The following is a 22212-nucleotide window of genomic DNA, read 5'->3' as shown; positions in this document are numbered from 1 at the left end:
CAATACATACGTGTCGGTTCCCTTTCTGTCACTGGGATCAAGCACCGTAAGATTGAACCCACTACAAAGCACCTCTTCCCATTGCAAGATAAATAGATCAAGTTGGACAAAAAAACCAAATATCAGAGAAGAAATACGAGGCTATAAGAGATCATGCATAAAAGAAATCAAAGAAACTCAAATACTTTCATGGATATAAAAACATAGATCTGATCATAAACTCAAAGTTCATCGATCCCAACAAACACACCACAAAAAGAGTTAGATCATATGGATCTCCAAGAGACCATTGTATTGAGAAGAGAGAGAGAGAGAGATGAAGCCATCCAGCTACTAACTACGGACCCGAAGGTCTACAAGGAACTACTCACGCATCATCAGAGAGGCACCAATGGAGGTGGTGAACCCCATCCGAGATGGTGTCTAGATTGGATCTGGTGGTTCTGGACTCTACGACAGTTAGATTAATATTTCGTCGACTCCCCTAGCGTTTCTGGAATATTGGGGTATTTATTGAGCAAAGAGATGGTCCAGGGGGCACCCGAGGTGGGAACAACCCACCAGGGCACGCTTGGACCTCCTGGCGCGCCCTGGTGGGTTGTGCCTCCCTCGGGGCACCCCCCAGGTGCAGCCAGGGCCCGCTCTGTTCCTTCTGGCCCATAAAAATTCTCCGTAAAGTTTCGTGGCATTTGGACTCCGTTTGATATTGATTTTCTACGATGTAAAAAACATGAAAAAACAGCAACTGGCACTTGGCACTATGTCAATAGGTTAGTACCAAAAATGATATAAAATGACTATAAAATGATTATAAAACATCCAAGATTGATAATATAACAGCATGGAACAATCAAAAATTATAGATACATTGGAGACGTATCAACATCCCCAAGCTTAACTCCTACTCATCCTCGAATAGGGAAGTGATAAAAATAGAATTTTTGATGTGGAATGCTGCCTAACTTGTCATATCATATTTCTTTCTTTATAGAATGGACATTTGGACTTTTATATTGTTCAAAGCAATAGTCTAGTTTTGACATTATAATTTAAATACTCAAGCATATCAACAAGCAACCAGGTCTTTCAAAATATCAACGCTAAAATATGCTATCCCCTGCCCATCATGCTCAACCATTGATGCATTCATGAAACACACTCGCATATTAGCTATGTCCAGTACTCAAGTACGATCGTATTGCCTCCTAGTTGGTGCTTTTGTAAGAGAAGATGGAGACTCGAATTCAAAATAAAAATTGCATAAAGTAAAAGATAGGCCCTATGCAGAGGGAAATAGGGATTTGTAGAGGTGCCAGAGCTCAAAGCGAAAAACTTAGAGATAAAAACATTTTGGGAGGTGTATCCATCCCACCAACGAAAATGACTTAGAGTTCCCAATACTTTCCATGCTTAGATATAGCATAGGCGGTTCCCAAACAGAAAATAAAGTTTGTTCCTTTTTCAACCATACTTTCACTTTCCATGGCTAACCGTATCCATGGGTGCCCTCCATACCAACACTTTCCAAGGAATTTATTATTTGACAACATAAAGTAAATTCATTTTTTTGCATTTCGGGACTGGGCATCCCTAATACCTTTGCCTTACTCTCGTGCAATGACAAGTGAATAAACACTCATCTTGAAAATAACACATCCAGCATGGAAAATATTAGCCACCCCTCACTGCTCCACAAGCGAAACAAACACACAAAAGAGAAGTTTATTTTTGAAAATTAGAGATGGCACATGCAAATTTGCTAAGAACGGTAAAAGAATACCGCATATAGGTAGATATAGTGGAGTCATGTGGAAAAACTGGGTTAAAGGTTTTTGGATGCACAAGTAGTGATCATACTTAGTGCAAAATGAAGGCTAGCAAAAGATTGGGAAGCGACCAACCAAGAAATTGTCGGCGTTCTGGGAACGGGGGTCCCCAGACTTGCCTGCCTGCGGCCTGCAGCATTGCTCGAGTGGGTGCCCAGTGCGGCCCAGCTTCATCAGCTCAAGCTCAAGACCCTCGCAAGGGGCCAAGCCTTGCGGGGCGGACGACAGGAGGCTTCCTCAGGAGCAGCCTCATACGGCATGCTCACGAGGAGGCAGAGAGATCAAGGTAGGGGTGCCTCGCGAGGAGCCCGTGACGCAATCCATGACGATCGAGATTAGGCGGGCACCAGGCGGGCGCCGGCCTGCGTAGTGTCCTTGTTTCCCCTTCGGTGCAAAGGGAGCAAGCACAGGCCAAGGCATCGGGGAAAGGTTACCATTCCGGTGCAACGAGACCAAGACCAGCAGAGCGGCAGGACGGAGGTCATCGTGGAGCCCAAGACGATGTCATCACCAGTGCTTTTGGCAGCCGAAGACCACCTTTGGTTAGGATAACTTGTACTAGATGTTCCCCTTCAAAATGGCCAATTGTTGGCGCCCTTCCTGCTCATTATTTGGGAAGAGGACCAGGGCCTCTATAAATAGGACTAGCCCCCGGAGGAGAAGAAGGGGGAAGGAGAGGAAAAAAGAGGAAAAGAAAGGAAGAAAGAGAGAAGAGAGAAGAGAAAGAGAGAGAGAGAGAGAGAGAGAGAGAGAGAGAGAGATCCGGACCAAGTAGAACACACTGCACCAGCTCAAGAACACCTCTCGCGAGGCCGTTCTTCCCCCTGTATTGTTCATCAACAGCCCCTAAGGCAATCCACCACACCACACACTGGAGTAGGGTATTACACCACATCGGTGGCCCGAACCAGTATAAACCTCGTGTCCTTTGTGTGTTCTTCTTTCCGGCCGAGATTTCTTGCGAGCCATAGAAGCGCGAGTCGGTAGGGGAAAGATCTCCATGCGCACCCCAGAGTTCGAACCTTAAGGGTCTGACGGAACCCAAAATCCGACATTTGGTGCGCCAGGTAGGGGTGCGCCAGAATCTTTCTTCCGCTGTTCGTGTGGTATCTTCCGTCGTGTCCATGGCTGATGCTCATCGGGCTCGCGCCGAGCGCCGGGCTGCTCTCGCCATCCGCGTCGCCCAGACGGCGCCCGTTGGCGAACGCCCTCGTCGTTCCCCGTCGCCTACCGCCAACGCCGCCACCGGCCCGGCAGGAAACGAGCAGCAGGCCTCGTCCCAGCATCCTTCGGTGCGGCAGGAGGGCCGCACCGCAACCCCATCACTGACTCCAGCCGGTTCGTCGTCCCATGCCTGTCGCGCCCCCACGGACACGCACGCTGCGCTGCTCCTGGCAAGAGAGCTCCTCCACTACCGCCCCGTCGATGACCTCTACGAGGACTGGCTCGCCCGCATCATCGAGCTTGTTAGGACCGCAGGGGACTCTCCCTTGTTGTCCCTCTCACTGCCTCGCCCTCCATTCCGCGCAGGGCGAGGATCAGGAGGCGCCTCCGCCACCTCCTCCCCAAGAAGGCGCCCTGGCTCCAAGGCGCGCAGCCCCAGGGCGAGACCCTCCACGTCCGGCACCTGCGTGGCAAGAAGGGAGCTGCCAAGAGATCCCTCGTCCCCAAGAAGGTGCTCGCGCGCTCCCAGCACCGGCGCGCCAAGATCGCGTCCCTGCACCTCCACGCCCAGACCCCTCGTTGCTCCAAGAGGCGGCGCGTGGTAATCACCAGGAGCAGGCCCAGCACCAGCAAAGGGCACCGGTGGCCACAGTAGGCTGCCGCGCCTTCACCCCCGAGCTATGCAGCGTCAAACGGCCAGGCAAGTTCAAGCCTGATCTTCCCCCTCGCTACGATGGCATGGCGGACCCCACGGAATTCGTGTAGCTCTACGAGCTGGGCATCGAAGCCGCCAACGGAGACGAAAAGGTCATGGCGAACTGGTTTCCCATGGCGCTCAAGGACGGCGCCCGCACCTGGCTCCTGAACCTGGCTCCCAGCATAATCTCCTCCTGGGACGAGATGCGCACTCGCTTCATAAGCGACCTGCGCCGCATTAAGCAACAGCCAGGGGAAACCTTGTAGAAATACATCCAGCGCTTCAACAACGCTCGCCTCAAGATCCCCAGGGTGACTGAGGAAGCCATTATCTCAGCCTTCTCCGATGGCGTGCGTGACATCAAGATGAAGGAGGAGCTGGCAATCCATGAAGACATGTGCACATCCCTAGAGCTGTTCAACTTGGTGACCAAGTGCGCCAGGGCTGAGGAAGGACGCCTCTCCCTCCTCGAGCTTCCAGCTGCCGACCCAGAAGAGAAAAAGCCCAAGGCGAAGGACGTGAGTCGTAAGGGAGCTGTCGTGCTCGCAGTGGAACCAGACACCAAGCGAGGCAGGGATCAGCCTGAGTCATCCAAGGGTAGCCGATACTTCGTGTACCACGACCTCCACACCCACAACACCAATGAATGCCAAGAGCTCAGGGCCGTGCGAGATGGGCGTACCGGCCGACGCCCCGAGCGCAACGACATGGGTATGGCCGAGGAGTAGGAAGAGGTGGAGGATGATGGGAAGACCATGGCCCTCGCCAAGGGTGGCGTGACCGACCTCGCGAGGATCGCTGGCAGGACCAGCCTCGCGAGGGAGGCTGGAGGGATCAGCCTCGTGAGGATCGCCCGCACGGCAACGCAGGCCTCCCTCCTCTACCGCCACCACCAAGAAGGAACGAAGACCAACATCAGGACGAGGGGGCTGGGGGCTTCCAGGAGCCGCGCGCAATCGCTGCATATTGGGTGGCGCCCAGGCCCCAGCATCACAGCGCATCTTCAAGCAGCTTGCTCGCGAGGTGAATGCAGTCCTCCCCAAGCTTGAGGCCACGCCCCCTCTCAGGTGGTCTGCGTGCGCCATCATGTTCAGCTCAGCGGATCAGCTCAAGTGCGCGGCAACGGTCGGAGTTCTCCTGATGCTTTGCTCCCCAGTCATCAGCAATGTGCAGGTCACCAGGACTCAACATCCTGTCCGTCGAGACGTTCGACAATCTCCAAGTGTCGTATGATCAGCTCCAGCCGACCAAGCCTTTCTCAGGAGTCACTGATGGTTCCACCGTTCCGATAGGGCAAGTTCGCCTGCCAGTCACCTTCAGGCAGCGCAACAACTACCGCACCGAGCTCATTGACTTCGACGTCGCCCACATTCACCTGCCATACAACGCCATCCTCGGGTACCCAGCCCTAGCCAAGTTCATGGCAGTGACTCACCATGGCTACAATGTCCTCAAGATGCCAGGAAGCGGTGGAGTCATCACCGTACCCTGTGAGGAAAGGGACGTGGTGTGTTCACTTGAGCGTGTGTTCCAAGCCGCAGCAATCGAAGACCCAGATCACAGGAGCGGAAGACTTCCCGAGGCGACCCTTAAGAAGAAGAAGGATTCGCCTGGCCCAAGCCATAAGGAGGCAGGCGCCTCCTGAGGCGTTGCATCAGGATTCGTGCCCGTTCAGGGAGCGCCACCCTTTGTCGCATAGGAAAGCGCGCCCGGCACCCTCCTCAGGCAGGGCTCGGGGGCTCTTTCTTGGAGAGCCACCGACTTTGTCAAGGTCACGAGGGAGGCGCTTGGGCACCACTTGGAGGGGTGCTTCCAGGCACATTTCCCTCAGGAAGGTACGAGGCAAGGAAGACCAAACCCTCAGGAGTTCATCGCAGGAAACACCCAGGAGCTACAAGAGTCGAGAGTCATGCGCAGCAGCCGCCGTTTGCCCGTCGTGGCCCCACATCCAAGAGAGGATGGTGGGTTGCGTGTCTACATCGACGTGCCAGGGCTCAACCGAGACGCGTCTCAGGAGCGCCTCTGGCCTTCGCGCGTGGGGCGTTGCGAGGGTCCACCTCACAGCTACGTTCGCATGCCTTTCGGCCTGTCGAACGCGGTCGCCGCTCGTCAGCGCCTGCTGAGGAGCATTCTGGAGGCTCAGGAGGTCAGGCATTGTGCGGTCCTGGCAGAGGTGGAGATGGCCCTCGAAGACCTACCCGTGCCCCCGGAGCCTCCCGAGGCTCCTGGGCCTGGGGGCTCGTGAGGGTCGAGGTCTTCACCGCGCGTCGCCCACTTCTTCGGCATCACTTCATCTTCAACGGCATCAGGTGACATGTTTCAAGTTCCATTTTTAGCTGGGAGAGCCCACAGGGCCGCATCGTTCCCAGGTCGCGTGGGTCCGTCCCTGCGGCATGTATCCGTTTTGCTTACGCTCTTTACCTACCTTGTTGGGGCGCCCCTCAGGCTGCATCATCCCCAAGCTGCTTGAGCCTGGCCCAGCGGCGCCTGATTTTCCCGCATCTACCTGAAACGGATTTGCTCCTTCGTACTTAACATACCTGGCCTAATCGCCTACTCGATTGACACCTACCCATGGAGCCACTCGCTCTGGCACGACGTCTGCGTATGGGTCCGTCCCTGCAACGCCGATAAATCTGAGTGGTCGAGCTCTGGCCGCGGCAGCCCCGCAAGGCGCCACCTCACCAGGCCCTTAGTGTCCCTATCACTCCCTCGGAGCGACCAATGGTTGGCTGGCAACCGTAGTGACAGGTCTTGTCTCTCCTTATGATTGGTATGCAGAACCCACTCCAAGAGCAACGTTGGGGACATCGTGGGCTATCTCTCCCTCTCTCCAGCATGGACTGCTTGCATGTTAAAAGGGGGACGCCTGAGCATCGCGACTCATGGGCTCCTACTAGCTCTCCAGCCCTCACCCCCTGGCCTTGACCCACGGCATCGCGACCTGTCATACCAGCGGCGGCTTAGCTTGCTCGAGGGCCGGGACCTGAGGACGTAGAGCATTAAGGAAAGTGTGGGAAAGCGGGAAGAAGCTCGCGAGGACCTAACCCAGCAGCACCTCAGCTACCGCCACTCGGGTCGGGTGCCCCGTCGAAGAACTACCCCAAACTCAAAAGATAAATCACGCCCTTACAGGAGCTGGACCAACGCAGCACTAAACCCTCGCCTAGTGCAGCTCTGTCACGACGACGTTGCCTTCCTTTCTCGCCCAGCGAGGGATCCTCGAGCGCTAAAGGGGACCTCCCGAGCATCGCGACTCGGGGGCTCTTACCGGACCTCGGGCCGCTCACCTCCTGGCCTTGACCACGGCATCGCGACCTGGCATACCAACGACGGCTGAAGCCTGCCTGGGGACTGGGACCTGTCAGCGTAGAGCGCTAAGTCCTCGTGAGGATAGAAAGGGCGAGCCGAGCCGGGACAGGACAAGCATCTCGCATCGATTCATATTAGGGATATAATGTTCACAAAAGACATGGCAGGCGCCTTACATACCCCCGCGGGGTGTTGCTTCGATTCCTCGTAGCGAACAAAAGGTACTAATCCTAAGGAACGCTAATTGCCCGCACCTCCGCAAGCGACGCCATCATCAACAATGGACTGCCTGGCGCCGGCGCCAACCCCACCCAGATCAGTGGTGTCGGCGGCCCGATGCAGTTGCCCTACTCCGAGCATGGCGCGAGCTCGGAGGCTCGTAGCTGTCGTCGCTGTCTCCGGAGTCACGAGAAGCTCGGGGGAGCCGCTGGATTCCCCAGCTCCTCCGCTGCCGCCTGAAGAACTGCTGGAGGGCCGATGGGCAGGCCAGGTCCTCGCCAGTCTGATGCCCCTGCCGCTTTCCTTGGGGCAGCACTCCAACCAGCGTCCTTCAGCATCAAAGACCTTGAAGAACATCAGGGAGGCGCCGTCGTATTCAAGATGAATTACAAGGGCACCCTCTGTCCGGCAGACCCGGGCGATCTCACCCCAGCCCCGGGTCATGTAGACCTTGCCCGGAGCGACGACCGCGACCTCCGCTCCGGTCGCGAGGGTGCTGCAGTCGGTGTGCAACAGCCAGAGCTCCAGAGACCCGCTCGGCGGCATCTCAAAGGCGAAGGAGGGAGGAAGGCGGATCCAAGAGCATGGGGGCATGGCGGCGTGAAGCACGAGCTCATAGGAGGAGCCCTCGGCGTGGACTCCAGGAGGAACGACGCGCACCGTCGTGACTCGCCGGCGTCAGCGGTGGCACCGTCGGTGTCGCTCGACGCCCTCTTCCCCAGGGCCCTCGATTCGGGCGTACAAGGGCAGTGGAAACCCAGCCGGCGGCCGCTCGTACTAGGGCCTCGACGCCTCCTGCCAAGCACCCTCATCTCGGCGGCAGGGGACTAGCCGTTTCTTCGGCAGAAGAGGGTCAGGACCTTCTTGGGGGGCCTTTCCCTTCTCTTCTGCAGAAAACCGGTGGATTGGTGCCATTGGCGCAAGGAGAAGGAAGGACGAGGAAGAGGAAGGAAATGATTAGCAGGAAGGGATAAGCTAACGAGGCTCATGCGGCCCCGTACTTATAGCCGGAGAAGGCCAACCGCCGGCCACCACGATCGCAGGTAATCATGACCTATTTCTCTGCATGCATGGACTTGTCAAGTTGAGCGGTTGCTGAGGTGTCGTGGGGAAGCACAGACGCACATGTCCAACCAATCGCCACACGGCACCCAAGGCCGCAGGCTATTGGGGCCCGCGGCGCTTCGCACTTGCCCCTTCGCTTCTCTGCTAAGCCAACCCCGGGCGCGCCTTGGGCCCGGGGGCTACTGTTGGCGTTCTGGGAACGGGGGTCCCTAGACTTGCCTGCCTACGGCCCACGGCGTGGCTCGAGTGGGGGCCTAGTGCGGCCCAGCTTCATCAGCTCAAGCTCAAGACCCTCGCTAGGGGCCAAGCCTTGCAGGGCGGAAGACAGGAGGCTTCCTCAGGAGCAGCCTCATCAGGCAGGCTCGCGAGGAGGCGGAGAGATCAAGGCAGGGGTGCCTCGCGAGGAGCCCATGACGCAAGCCATGACGATCGAGATTAGGCGGGCGCCAAGAGGGCGCCGGCCTGCGCAGTGTCCTTGTTTCCCCTTCGGTGCAAAGGGAGCAAGCACAGGCCAAGGCATCGGGCAAAGGTTACCATTCCGGTGCAACGAGACCAAGACCAGCAGAGCGGCAGGACGAAGGTCACCGTGGAGCCCAAGACAGCGTCATCACCAGTGCTTTTGGCAGCCGAAGACCACCTTTGGTCAGGATAACTTGTACTAGATGTTCCCCTTCAAAATGGCTAATTGTTGGCGCCCTTCCCGCTCATTATTTGGGAAGAGGACCAGGGCCTCTATAAATAGGACTAGCCCCCGAAGGAGAAGAAGGGGGAAGTAGAGGAAAAAAGAGGAAAAGAAAGGAAGAAAGAGAGAAGAGAAAGAGACAGAGAGAGAGAGAGAGAGATCTGGACCAAGTATAACACACTGCACCAGCTCAAGAACACCTCTCGCGAGGCCGTTCTTCCCCCTGTATTGTTCATCAACAGCCCCTGAGGCAATCCACCACACCACACAGTGGAGTAGGGTATTACACCACATCGGTGGCCCGAACCAGTATAAACCTCATATCCTTTGTGTGTTCTTCTTTCCGGCCGATATTTCTTGCGAGCCATAGAAGCGCGAGTCGGTATGGGAAAGATCTCCGTGCGCACCCCAGAGTTCGAACCTTAAGGGTCTGCCGGAACCCGAAATCCGACAGAAACGAATAATCTCATAAGCGAGAATTAAGCATAACTAACACCGAATAATGCACCATAAGTAGGATATAATTTCATTGCATAACTATTGACTTATGTGCTTGCATAGGGAATCACAAACCTTAACACCAATATTCTTACTAAAGCATAATTACTCATCAAGATGACTCACATATCACATCATCATATCTCAAAACTATTACTAAGAATCAAGTTTATTTTGTCCAATGATCTTCGTGAAAGTTTTTATTATATCCTTCTTGGATATCTATCACTTTGGGACTAATTTTCATGTTATGCTTTTGACAAGCTCAAACATATATAAGTGAAGATCATGAGCATAATATTTCTTTCTCTCAAATTAATTTAAGTGAAGCAAGAGAGAATTTCTTGAAAATTTTACTAACTCTCTAATAAATCTAAGTGAAGCAAGAGAGCATTTCTTCAAAAATACTAAAGCACACCGTGCTCAAAAAGATATAAGTGAAGCACTAGAGCAAGTCCATAGCTCATAAAAAATTTAAGTGAAGCATAGAGAGCAATTCTAACAAGTCATGAAATAATTTTGGCTCTCTCAAGTAGGTGTGTCCAGCAAGAGATCAAGACTTAAAACACAAAATAAAACAAGCAAAGACTCATGTCATACAAGACACTCCAAGCAAAACACATAGTATGTGACGAATAAAAATATAGTTTTGAGTAAAATACCGATGGTCGTTAGAAGAAAGAGGGGATGCCACTCGGGGGCATCCCCAAGCTTAGTTGGTTGCTCATTTTTGGATAATATCTTGGATGTCGGGGCATCCCCAAGCTTAGGCTCTTCTACTCCTTATCCCTTCACCCATCGTAAGATAACCCAAAACTTGAAGACTTCAATCACACAAAACTCAACAAAACCTTCTAGAGATCCGTTAGTATAAGAATAATAAATCACTACTATAAGTGATGTATCAAACCAATTCATATTTTTTTCTTGAATTATATCTATTGTATTCCAACTTTTCTATGGCAAAAACTCATCAAAGAAAACCATAGAGCCATCAAAATAAGCACACAACACAAAGAAAACAGAATCTGTCAAAACAGAACAGTCTGTCGCAATCTGACTATTTAGAATAATTCTATAACTCCGAAACTTCTGAAAATTTAGGACGACCTGGGAAATTTGTATATTAATCTACTGCAAGTGGAATGGGTATTTTATCGCTCTCTGATAAAAAATTATAATTATTTTCGTCAGCATAAAAGCTTCTGTTTTTTCAGCAAGATCAAACAACTATCACCCCAGAAGATCCTAAAGGCTTTACTTGGCACAAACACTAATTAAAACATAAATAACACAATCATAACAGTAGCATAATCGTGCTAACACTAAAAAACAAGAAGCAAAAAGCAAAAATAAATTTTATTCTTTGGGTTGCCTCCCAACAAGCGCTATAGGTTTATACCCTTAGCCAGGCATAAAGCAAGGATCTCAGTTTTGTCATCTTTGGTTCGAGATCCATAAGATTCCCTCATGATTGACTCATATGGTGGCATGATTCTTATTCTAGGAAAGTGTTCCATACCCTTCCTGAAAGGAAATTGGAACTTAATAATGCTTTCTTTCATATCAATCACGGCACCAATAGTGCGTAAAAACGGTCTGCCAAGAATAATTGGACAAGATGGATTGCAATCAATATCAAGAACAATAAAAATCTATGGGCACATAGTTTCTATTTGCAAGAATAACAACATTATTATTTCTTCCCATAGGCTTTTTAATAGTGGAATCCGCCAAGTGCAAATTCAAAGAACACAATTCAAGATCGGTAAGACCAAGCACATCACATAAAGATTTCAGAATAGTAGAAACACTAGCACCCAAGTCACACAAAGCAAAACACTCATAATTTTTAATCTTGACTTTGATAGTAGGTTCGCATTCATCATGCAATTTTCTAGGAATTGAAACTTATAATTCCATTTTTTCTTCAAAAGCTTTCATCATAGCATCAACAATATGTTTAGTAAAAGCTTTATTTTGTTCATAAGCATGGGGCGAATTTATCATGTATTGCAACAAAGAAATACAGTAAATCAAAGATCAACTATAATTTAAAGTCTTTGTAATCCAGAAGAGTGGGTACATCACTAGCTAAAGTTTTGACCTCTTGAAACCCACTTTTATCAATTTTCTCAACAAGATTTTAACCCTCCGAAATATTGGGACGCCTTCTACCTAAAGTTGACTCTTCTCCAGTCCCTTTTTCATCAATATTAATTTTACTAAACAAGGAATCAATAGAAGAAACACCAATCATTTTAAGATCTTCATCACTTTTACGAAAGAAATCACTAGAAAACGCGTTTTCTAAAAATTCTCTTTTAGCTCTAAGCATAGCGGTTCTTTTCTTACTTTCATCCATAGAAACATAAAGAACTTTAATTGATTCATCAACCTTAGGCACAAAAAATTTCATCTTGTGATTTTCCACATCATGAGCCATTCTATCAACACTTCTAAACAAATCATCAATCTTACTCAACTTTTCTTCTATGGAAGTGTTGAAAACTTTTTGTGTATTGATAAATTCTTTAATATTATTCTCAAGATTAGAAGTGTTCCTATTATTATTATTATAAGATTGATTTTCATAGTAATTACCATAATTATTAGAGGAATTACTAGGAAAAGGCCTAGGATTAAAATTACCTCTATAAGCATTGTTGTTGAAATTATTTCGAGAGATAAAATTCACATCTATGGCATCACTATTTTGCTCAATCAAAGTAGACAAAGGCATATCATTAAGATCAATATGAGAACTTCTACTAGCAACCAATTTCACAAGAGCATCAATTTTTTCACTCAAAGAAGAAATTTCTTCAATCGAATTAACATTTTTACTAGTAGGAGCTCTTTCGGTATGCCATTGCGAATAATTTGCCATAATATTATCAAGCAATTTGGTGGCTTCACCCAAAGTAATTTCCATAAAAGTACCACCCGCAGCGGAATCTAAAAGATTACGAGAAACAAAATTCAACCCCAAATAAATATTTTGTATGATCATCCAAAGATTTAACCCATGAGTTGGGCAATTCCTTAGCATCATTTTCATCCTTTCCCAAGATTTTGCAACATGCTCATGTTCAGGTTGCTCGAAATGCATGATCTGGGTCCTAAGGGAAATAATTTTTGCGGGCGGAAAATACTTAGTGATAAAAGAATCTTTGCACTTATTCCAAGAATCAATACTATTACGTGGCAAAGAAGAGAACCAATTTTTTGCAGAATCATGAAAAGAAAACGAAAATAATTTCATCTTGACCACATAATTGTCCACATCTTTTTTATTTTGCATATCACATAATTCCACGAAGGTATTAAGATGGGACGCGGCATCCTCATTAGGAGTACTGGAAAATTGGTCTTTCGTAACAAGATTCAGCAAAGCAGTATTAATATCACAAGTCTCCGCACTGGTGGCGGGAGGAGCAAGTGGAGTGCCAATAAAATAAATGTTGTTGGTATTTGAGAAATCACATAACTTGGTGTTCTCTTGAGTCATGATGACCACACAATAAGATTGCACTCAAAAACAGATCTAGTAAGAAAATGGCGAACAAAACAGAGGGGCGAATAAAACGGCAATTTTTTGTGAAGTGTGGGAGTGGAAAACGAGAGGCAAATGCCAAATAATATAAATTGCGAGGAGATGAGATTTGTGATTAGGAACATGGTATATGTTGAAGATGCTCCTTGGCAACGGCGCCAGAAATTCCTTTTGATGTCACTTGAAGCTACGTCGGTATTTCCCCAAAGAGGAAGGGATGATGCAACACATTAGCGGTAGGTATTTCCCTTAGATATGAAACCAAGGTTATCGAACCAGTAGGAGAACCAATCAACACAACGTAAACAGCCCCTGCACACAGATAACAAATCCTCACAACCCGACGTGTTAAAGGGGTTGTCAATCATTTTCGGGTAACGGTGCCAGAAATTGGTGTGTGACGGGAAAAAGGTTGTAATAGATTGGATAAATAGATCGCAAATAAAATAAATTGCAGCAAGTTATTTTTGTGTTTTTGGATTAATAGATCAGAAAATAAATGCAAATAAAAGTAGATCGCAAAGGCAAATAATATGAGAAAGAGACCCAGGGGCCCTAGATTTCACTAGTGGCTTCTCTCGAGAAAAATAGCAAAGTGGTGGGTGAACAAATTACTGTTGGGAAATTGATAGAACCTCAAATACTCATGATGATATCCAGGCAATGATAATTATATAGGCATCACGTCCAAGATTAGTAGACCGACTCCTGCCTGCATCAACTACTATTACTCCACACACCTACCGCTATCCAGCATGCATCTAGTGTATTAAGTTCATGGAGAAACAGAGTAATGCAATAAGAACGATGACATGATGTAGACAAGATCTATCTATGTAGAGATAGACCCCATCGTTTTATCCTTAGTAGCAACGATACATACATGTCGGTTCCCTTTCTGTCACTGGGATCAACCACCATAAGATCGAACCCACTACAAAGCACATCTTCCCATTGCAAGATAAATAGATCAAGTTGACCAAACAAAACCAAAATATTGGAGAAGAAATACGAGGCTATAAGAGATCATGCATAAAAGAGATCAAAGAAACTCAAATACTTTCATGGATATAAAAACATAGATCTTATCATAAACTCAAAGTTCATCGATCCCAACAAACACACCACAAAAAGAGTTAGATCATATGGATCTCCAAGAGACCATTGTATTGAGAAGAGAGAGAGAGATGAAGCCATCCAGCTACTAACTATGGACCCGGAGGTCTACAAGGAACTACTCACGCATCATCGGAGAGGCACCAATGGAGGTGGTGAACCCCATCCGAGATGGTGTCTAGATTGGATCTGGTGGTTCTGGACTCTGCGGCGGCTAGATTAATATTTCGTCGACTCCCCTAGGGTTTCTGGAATATTGGGGTATTTATTGAGCAAAGAGATGGTCTAGGGGGCACCCGAGGTGGGAACAACCCACCAGGGCGCGCCTGGACCTCCTAGCGCGCCGTGGTGGGTTGTGCCTCCCTCGAGGCACCCCCGAGGTGCAGCCAAGGCCCGTTCTGTTCCTTATGGCCCATAAATATTCTCCGTAAAGTTTCGTGGCATTTGGACTCCGTTTGATATTGATTTTCTGTGATGTAAAAAACATGAAAAAACAGCAACTGACACTTGGCACTATGTCAATAGGTTAGTACCAAAAATGATATAAAATGACTATAAAATGATTATAAAACATCCAAGATTGATAATATAACAACATGGAACAATCAAAAATTATAGATACGTTGGAGACGTATCAATGATATGCATCAATCAACGCTAATGTCACCTAGATACTCCAATGTCATCGTGAGTATATATCTGTGAGTTTATTATACGATATGCATCAAACAATTTAAGATTCATAATACTCATTCCAACACAAAGAACATCAAAGAGTGCCCCAAGATTTCTACCGGAGAAATAAAGATGAAAACGTGCATCAACCCCAATGCATAGATTATCCCAATGTCACCTCGGGAATTCGCGAGTTGAGTGCCAAAACATATATCAAGTGAATCAATATGATACCCCATTGTCACCTAATACGTCTCCAACGTATCTATAATTTTTTATTATTCCATGCATTATTATTCCGTTTTGGATGTTTTATATGCATTATTATGCTATTTTATATTATTTTCGGGACTAACTTATTAACCTAGAGACCAATGCCAGTTTCTATTTTTTTCCTTGTTTTTGAGTTTCGCACAAAAGGAATATCAAACGGAGTCCAAACGGAATAAAACTTTGCAATAATTTTTCTTGGACTAGAAGACACCTAGGGGACTTGGAGTCCAAGCCAGAAGAGCCACGAGGCGGCAGCAAGGGTGCAGGGTGCGCCCTAGGGGGGCGTCCCCTACCTTGTGGGCCCCTCGAGTATCTTCTAACCTAGCTCTTCATCTTATATATATTCACATATATTCCATAACCCTCACGGTGAGCCACAAAAACACTTTTCCGCCGTCGTAACCTTCTGTACCCGTGAGATCCCATCTTGGGGCCTTTTCTGGCAATCTGTCGGAGGGGGATTCGATCACGGAGGGCATCTACATCAACCCTATTGCCCTTCCGATGAAGCGTGAGTAGTTTACCTCAGACCTTCCAGTCCATAGCTAGTAGCTAGACGGCTTCTTCTCTCTCTTTGATTCTCAATACCATGTTCTCCTAGATGTTCTTGGAGATCTATCCGATGTAATCTTCTTTTGCGGTGCATTTGTCGAGATCTGATGAATTGTGGATTTATGATCAGATTATCTATGAATATTATTTGAATCTTCTCTAAATTCTTATATGCATGATTTGATATCTTTGTATTTATATGTGAATTATCGGTTTGGTTTGGCCAACTAGATTGGTATTTTTTACAATGGGAGAGGTGCTTAGTTTTCAGTTTAATCTTGTGGTGTCCTCACCTAGTGACAAAGTAGGGGTAGCGAGGCATGTATTGTGTTGTTTCCATCAAGGATAAAAAGATGGGGTTTTCATCATATTGCTTGAGTTTATCCCTCAACATCATGTCATCTTTCTTAATTTGTTACTCTATTCTCTTGAACTTAATACTCTAGATGCAGGCAGGATTCGGTCCATGTGTGGAGTAATAGTAGTAGATGCAGAATCATTTCGGTCTAGTTGAAATTGACGTGATGACTATATGCATAATCATTACCTTAGATATCGTCATAAATTTGTGCTTTTCTATCAATTGCTTGACAGTAATTTGTTCACCCACCATATTATTTGCCTTTATGAGAGAAGCCTCTAGTGAAATCTATGGCCCCCAAGTCTATTTTTCATCATATTTTTTTCCGATCTACTATTTTGCAATCTTTTATTTTCAGATCTATAAACCAAAAAACCCAAACATATTTTATCTTTTGTTTAGTTTTATCTATATCTATCAGATCTCACCTTTATAATTGACCGTGAAGGGATTGGCAACCCCTTTATTGCGTTGGGTGCAAGTGTTTGATTGTTTGTGCAGGTGCATAGATTGGGGACTTTCTTGTACCTCCAACTGGATTGATACCTTGGTTCTCTAACTGAGGGAAATACTTATCTCTACTTTGCTGCATCACCCTTTCCTATTCAAGGGAAAAACCAAGGCAAGCTCAAGAAGTACCAAGAAGAATTTCTGCCGCTGTTGTCGGGGAGGTCTACATCAAGCCTGCCGAGTACCCATCATAAACTCTCATTTCTTGCATTACATTATTTCCCATTTGCCTCTCATTTTCCTCTCCCCCACTTCTAAAATGATTTTCAGAAAAAACACAAAAAGATTTACCTTTTGATTCGCCCTTCTTCCGTTCGTCTTTTCATTTGCCTTTTTGTTGCTCGTTTGGTAGATCGGTTCTTGCCACCATATCTGAATCTGGGTAGGTTATCACTAAAAAATTTGAGGGTCTTGCTAGTATAAATCTTGAAGAAAAATTTGGATCTTGTTCTTTAGATTATGAAGCTGAAGCTCCCCCTAATTACAAAGCAAAAACTTTTCATGTGGGAGATGGTAATATTATTGGGAAAAGTGTTATTCAAGAATTCTTTGTTTGTACGGGAACTATGCCCATTAGTAAAAGATATATTCTTCTCGATACAAGTTGTTATGCGGATGCCATTGTCATGCTTGTCGAAAAACTAGAAAGAAAATTTGTGCACATCCATCCTGCTTTGCAAAAGGTGTCTGATGAACTTCGCAATATTAATGATCCCAAAGCTGAAAAGATTGCCACTATCAACCTTATTCAAGAATTTGATTTTATAATACAAGAGGCTAGGGAGATTTTTGCTTTCTATAATAAAAATATTGAACATCCTCCGATTGAATAGATCCTCCATGATAAAGAAACTATGCGCAGCTTGGAATCTAGGGATTATCAATCTTACAGAGACAATCTAAGGAGAAGAGTTCCCTATTGGGAAATCTATAAAGCCTTGTACCTTGAGGCCTACTAGGAATTTGATTGGATTACAAGGGGAATTTACGTAGGATTTAATAAGGATTTGTTGGAAAATATGATTAAGGAACCCGTTAGAAACGAGATTCGTATTTTATATGATGATATATATGGGGATGATCCAAACTACGGGTTTATGAATATCAAAATTATTAATCAAAGTCCTTTTCATGAATTAAGTTTGTCCACTAGAAGGGAAATAAAGGAAAAAATAGATTTGTTGAGAAGAGTTTTGGAAGATTTGATGAAAAAGGAATTGCATACCAAAGATGACAATACCTAGATCTATTGCAATATGCCTAGCTAGGGGCATTAAACAATAGCGCTTGTTGGGAGGCAACCCAGTTTTATTTTTGTTCTTGCTTTTTTGGTTCTGTTTTTCAATAAATTTTTCATCTTTCCTCTGGTTAGATGTATTTTTATGTTTTAATTCATGTTTATGCCAAGTAAGACCTTTGGGATGGCTTACAGTGATAGTTGATTTGATCTTGCTGAAAAACAGATATTTTTGCACCCAGAAAAATAATTTTCATTTTTAACAGGAGCGCGATAAAATATTGATTTTTTGGCAGAACATTAAGATACAAATTTTCTCTGTTGTACTAATTTTTCAAAATTTGTGGAGTTATAGAAGTATTCGAGAGTTACAGATTACTACAGACTATTCTAGTTTTGACAGATTCTGTTTTCTATGTGTTGTTTGCTTATTTTGATGAATCTATGGGTAGTATCGGGGGGTATGAACCATGGAAAAGTTGGAATACAGTAGATATTACACCAATATCAATAAAGAATGAGTTCACAACAGTACCATAGGTGGTGATTTATTTTATTATACTAACGAATCTCATGAGTTTTCTATTGAGTTTTGTGTTGTGAAGTTTTCAAGTTTTGGGTAAAGATTTGATGGAATATAAAATAAGGAGTGGCAAGAGCCTAAGCTTGGGGATGCCCAAGGCGCCCCAAGGTAATATTCAAGTACAATCAAGAGCCTAAGCTTGGGGATGCCCAGAAGGCATCCCCTCTTTCGTCTTCGTCTATCGGTAAATTTACTTGAGGCTATATTTTTATTCACCACATGATATGTATTTTGCTTGGAGCGTCTTGGATGATATGAGTATTTGACTTTTAGTTTGCCACAATCATCATTTATGTGCACACCTTTTGAGAGGGACATGCATGAATCGTGATTTATCAAAATACGCTTCACTTATATCTTTTGAGCTAGGCAATTTTGCTCTAGTGCTTCACTTATATCTTTTTAGAGCATGGCAGTGGCTTTATTTTATAGAAATTGTTGAACTCTCATGCTTCACATATATTTTCAGAGTCTCTCTAAACAGCATGGTAATTTTCTTTGCTTATGAATTTATTCCTAATATGATGGGCATCCAAGAGGGATATAATAAAAACTTTCATATAAAGTGCATTGAATACTATGTGAAGTTTGATTCCTTATGATTGTTTTGAGATATAAAGATGGTAATATTAGAGTCATGCTATTGAGTAATTGTGGATTCGTAGAAATACTTGTATTAAAGTTTGTGATTCCTGGAGCATGCATGTATGCTGAATTGTTATGTGATGAAGTCAGAGCATGATTTGTTTATCGATTGTCATCCTTTCTGTGGAGGCTGGGATCGCGCGATGGTTAACTCTACCAACCCTTCCCCTAGGAGCATGCGTCTATTACGTTGTTTCGGTAACTAATAAATTTTTGCAATAAGTATGTGAATTCTTTATGACTAATGTTGAGTCCATGGATTATACGCACTCTCACCCTTCCGCCATTGCTAGCCTCTCTAGTACCGCGCAACTTTCGCTGGTGCATTAAACCCACCAACACCTTCCTCAAAACAGCTACCACACCTACCTATTATGACATTTCCATAGCCATTCCGAGATATATTACCATGCAACTTCCACCGTTTCATTTATTATGACATGCTTCATCATTGTCATATTGCTTTGCATGATCATGTAGTTGGCATTGTATTTGTGGCAAAGCCACCTTTCATATTTTTTATACATGTCACTCTTGATTCATTGCACATCCCGGTACACCGCCGGAGGCATTCATATAGAGTCATATTTTTGTTCTAGAATCGAGTTGTAATTATTGAGTTGTAATTAAATAAAAGTGTGATGATCTTCATTATTAGAGCATTGTCCCATGTGAGGAAGGATGAAGGAAGCTATGATTCCCTCACAAGTTGGGACTAGCACATATGCCCGTACGTTGCAACGGAAGAGATATTTTATTTACGACAAGCAATGGAAAAGATAATCGATTGTGTCCAAAAAACGGTCTCCACAACGGTAGGCGAGAGAGCAAGGAGTTGTGGTCTTCTCATTGGACATGTTTGGCTCCTGAAATCTTGATAGTGCTGGGGTTGGTAGGCATGGTGACGAACACCCAACTTGTTCTTTTTTCTTTTGCATGCCTCCTCGTTTGGTGGATGTGTGGTGACCATCGGGACACGGTTGGTTCGACCACTCTCCTACGACAGTGTAACATGATGGATTACTAATTGCAGCGCATAAATCCTCTTACACAAACATAATCAGGCATGAATGTCCCTTTATTACGAAGGTTTATTCTCTTTGATTATTTTAGCACTTATGTTAACAAAATTGAAAGCTCTGACAGTTCAAAAAATGTGAACATTTTTTTTGAAAATTCCATATAATTTTAATAACAAAAAATAGAAACAGGAATAGTTATTTAAATTCAAAAAATATGTTGAAACCATGAACCTTTTAAAAAAACACAAAATTATTAATTTTTTAAAAAAGGGGACATTCAGAAAAAAAATGTTTTCTTAGACGCAAACATTATTTTGTTTTTTTGAACTTGTCAATAAAATAGGAATAGTTTTATGAATATGGAACATTTTATAAAATATTAAATTTATAAAAAAATCTCAAAAAATTCTAAAATAGAATCTTTTTTAAATGGCAACATTTTTTAAATTTTGAGGAAATTCTAAAACTAGTTTTTAAAGTTTCTAATATTTTTCAAAACAAGAATAAAATTTGGTAATGCTAATTGTTTGAATATTTGAACACAAAATTAAATTGTGAATATATTTTGTATATTTTTATTTCACGGAAAAATAAAAAAGTGAAAAGGAAAACGAAACACAGGTATAAAAATTTAGTTGAAATGGGCCGGCCCAGTCTTGGGCGACCTGTGCGTTCCTTGAACTATTTGTCGCCGCGTGCGACAAATAAGGTTTTTTTAACGCCTGGGCAGGATAATTACTGGGTTGGCTTTGTTGGGCTGAGTGCGCCCGGCCGAATTGCGGAATTCTGGAGAAACTTTTTGTCTTTTCTAGTAGATGCACAAAAAATTAGTACCACCTCGGATAGAAAAAAATATTTTTGATGGTGAGTGGATGAAAATATTAAAGAAACGCACCTTCCTTTATTAGTACTTGCAAATATGCCCGTGCGTTGCAACGGGAGATAAAATAGTATGCATTTAAAGTCAGTGAGAATTTATGTGGGCACACGAAAAAAACATTTAGCTTATCGGTTTCGCCGCGTGTGAAGGAATCAATCTGCTATTTTTTCCATTCATTGACCAATGGCATTTAAGAGTTTGCGCATGACTTATTCAATCTACTATTCTTTTCAATCCTTTTAATTGAGGGGATTTTAAGGTATGAAGTTTCTGAATATTCTAAGAAATATGAAAAAAAAATTAAATGCTGAACAGTTTATAAAAAATTAACTACACTTCTAAAATTCAAAAACATTTTATGAAAACACAATTTTTTAAATAAAAACATGAACATTTATTTCAAACGGGAACACGTGTTGAGAATTCATAAGATTTTTAGAAAATGTGTATCATTTCTACACGAATATTGTTTTTAATTTTGAAATATCACGAAACCATGAATATTTTTCAAATTTGGAGAATTTCTGGAAACACCATTTTCTTTTTCGAAATTCCGAACAATTTCGAAAAATAATAATATTTTAAAAAATGGGCAACTTTTTGAAATTTTAAAAATTTTTAAAAATAGCAACAAAATTTTGGAATTACGAACATTTTCCAAATTTTCTTTTTTTTATTCTGAACTTTTTTGAGAATTTTTAATTTATAAAATAAATTCCAAAAGTAAAATAAACTTGGAAGGGAAAAAGATATAGGGAAAGGAGAATAAAAATAGATGTAAAACACAGAAAAAATAAACATTATATGAATTTGTGAACCTTTTTTTTAACGAGAACATGTGTTGGGAATTCATAAGATTAATAGAAAATGTGTATGTTTTATACACGAACATTATTTTTAATTTTAAAATTTCAATAAAACAGGAATATTTTATTTTTTGAAATGTCATTTTATTTTTTGACATCCCTAACAATTATGCAAAACAATATTATTTTTGAAAAGGGCAACTTTTTATAATTTCTGAATATTGTTTTAAATAGAAACAAAATTTTGGAATTCTAAACTTTTTGAGAATTTTAATTTACGAAATAAATACTAAAAGAAAAATAAACTTGGAAGGGAAAACTGATATAGGGAAAGGAGAATAAAAATAAAAGTAAAACATAGAAAAATAATATAAATGGGCCAGCCCATTATTGTTTGCCCTGTGCGAAATTCTGATATTTATCGCACTGTGCGGAAAATAGAGTTGTCCCAGCAGCATGGGCAAAAAAATAAGTGGGCTGGCTTTGCTGGGCCACCACACGCGGCCCACGTACAACAGTTCTTTTTCTAGCAA

The sequence above is a fragment of the Triticum urartu genome, chromosome 5A (assembly GCF_056163025.1).
Source record: "Triticum urartu cultivar PI428250 chromosome 5A, HENAU_Tu73, whole genome shotgun sequence".
Classification (NCBI taxonomy): Eukaryota; Viridiplantae; Streptophyta; class Magnoliopsida; order Poales; family Poaceae; genus Triticum; species Triticum urartu.
This window is presented reverse-complemented; position numbering follows the sequence as displayed.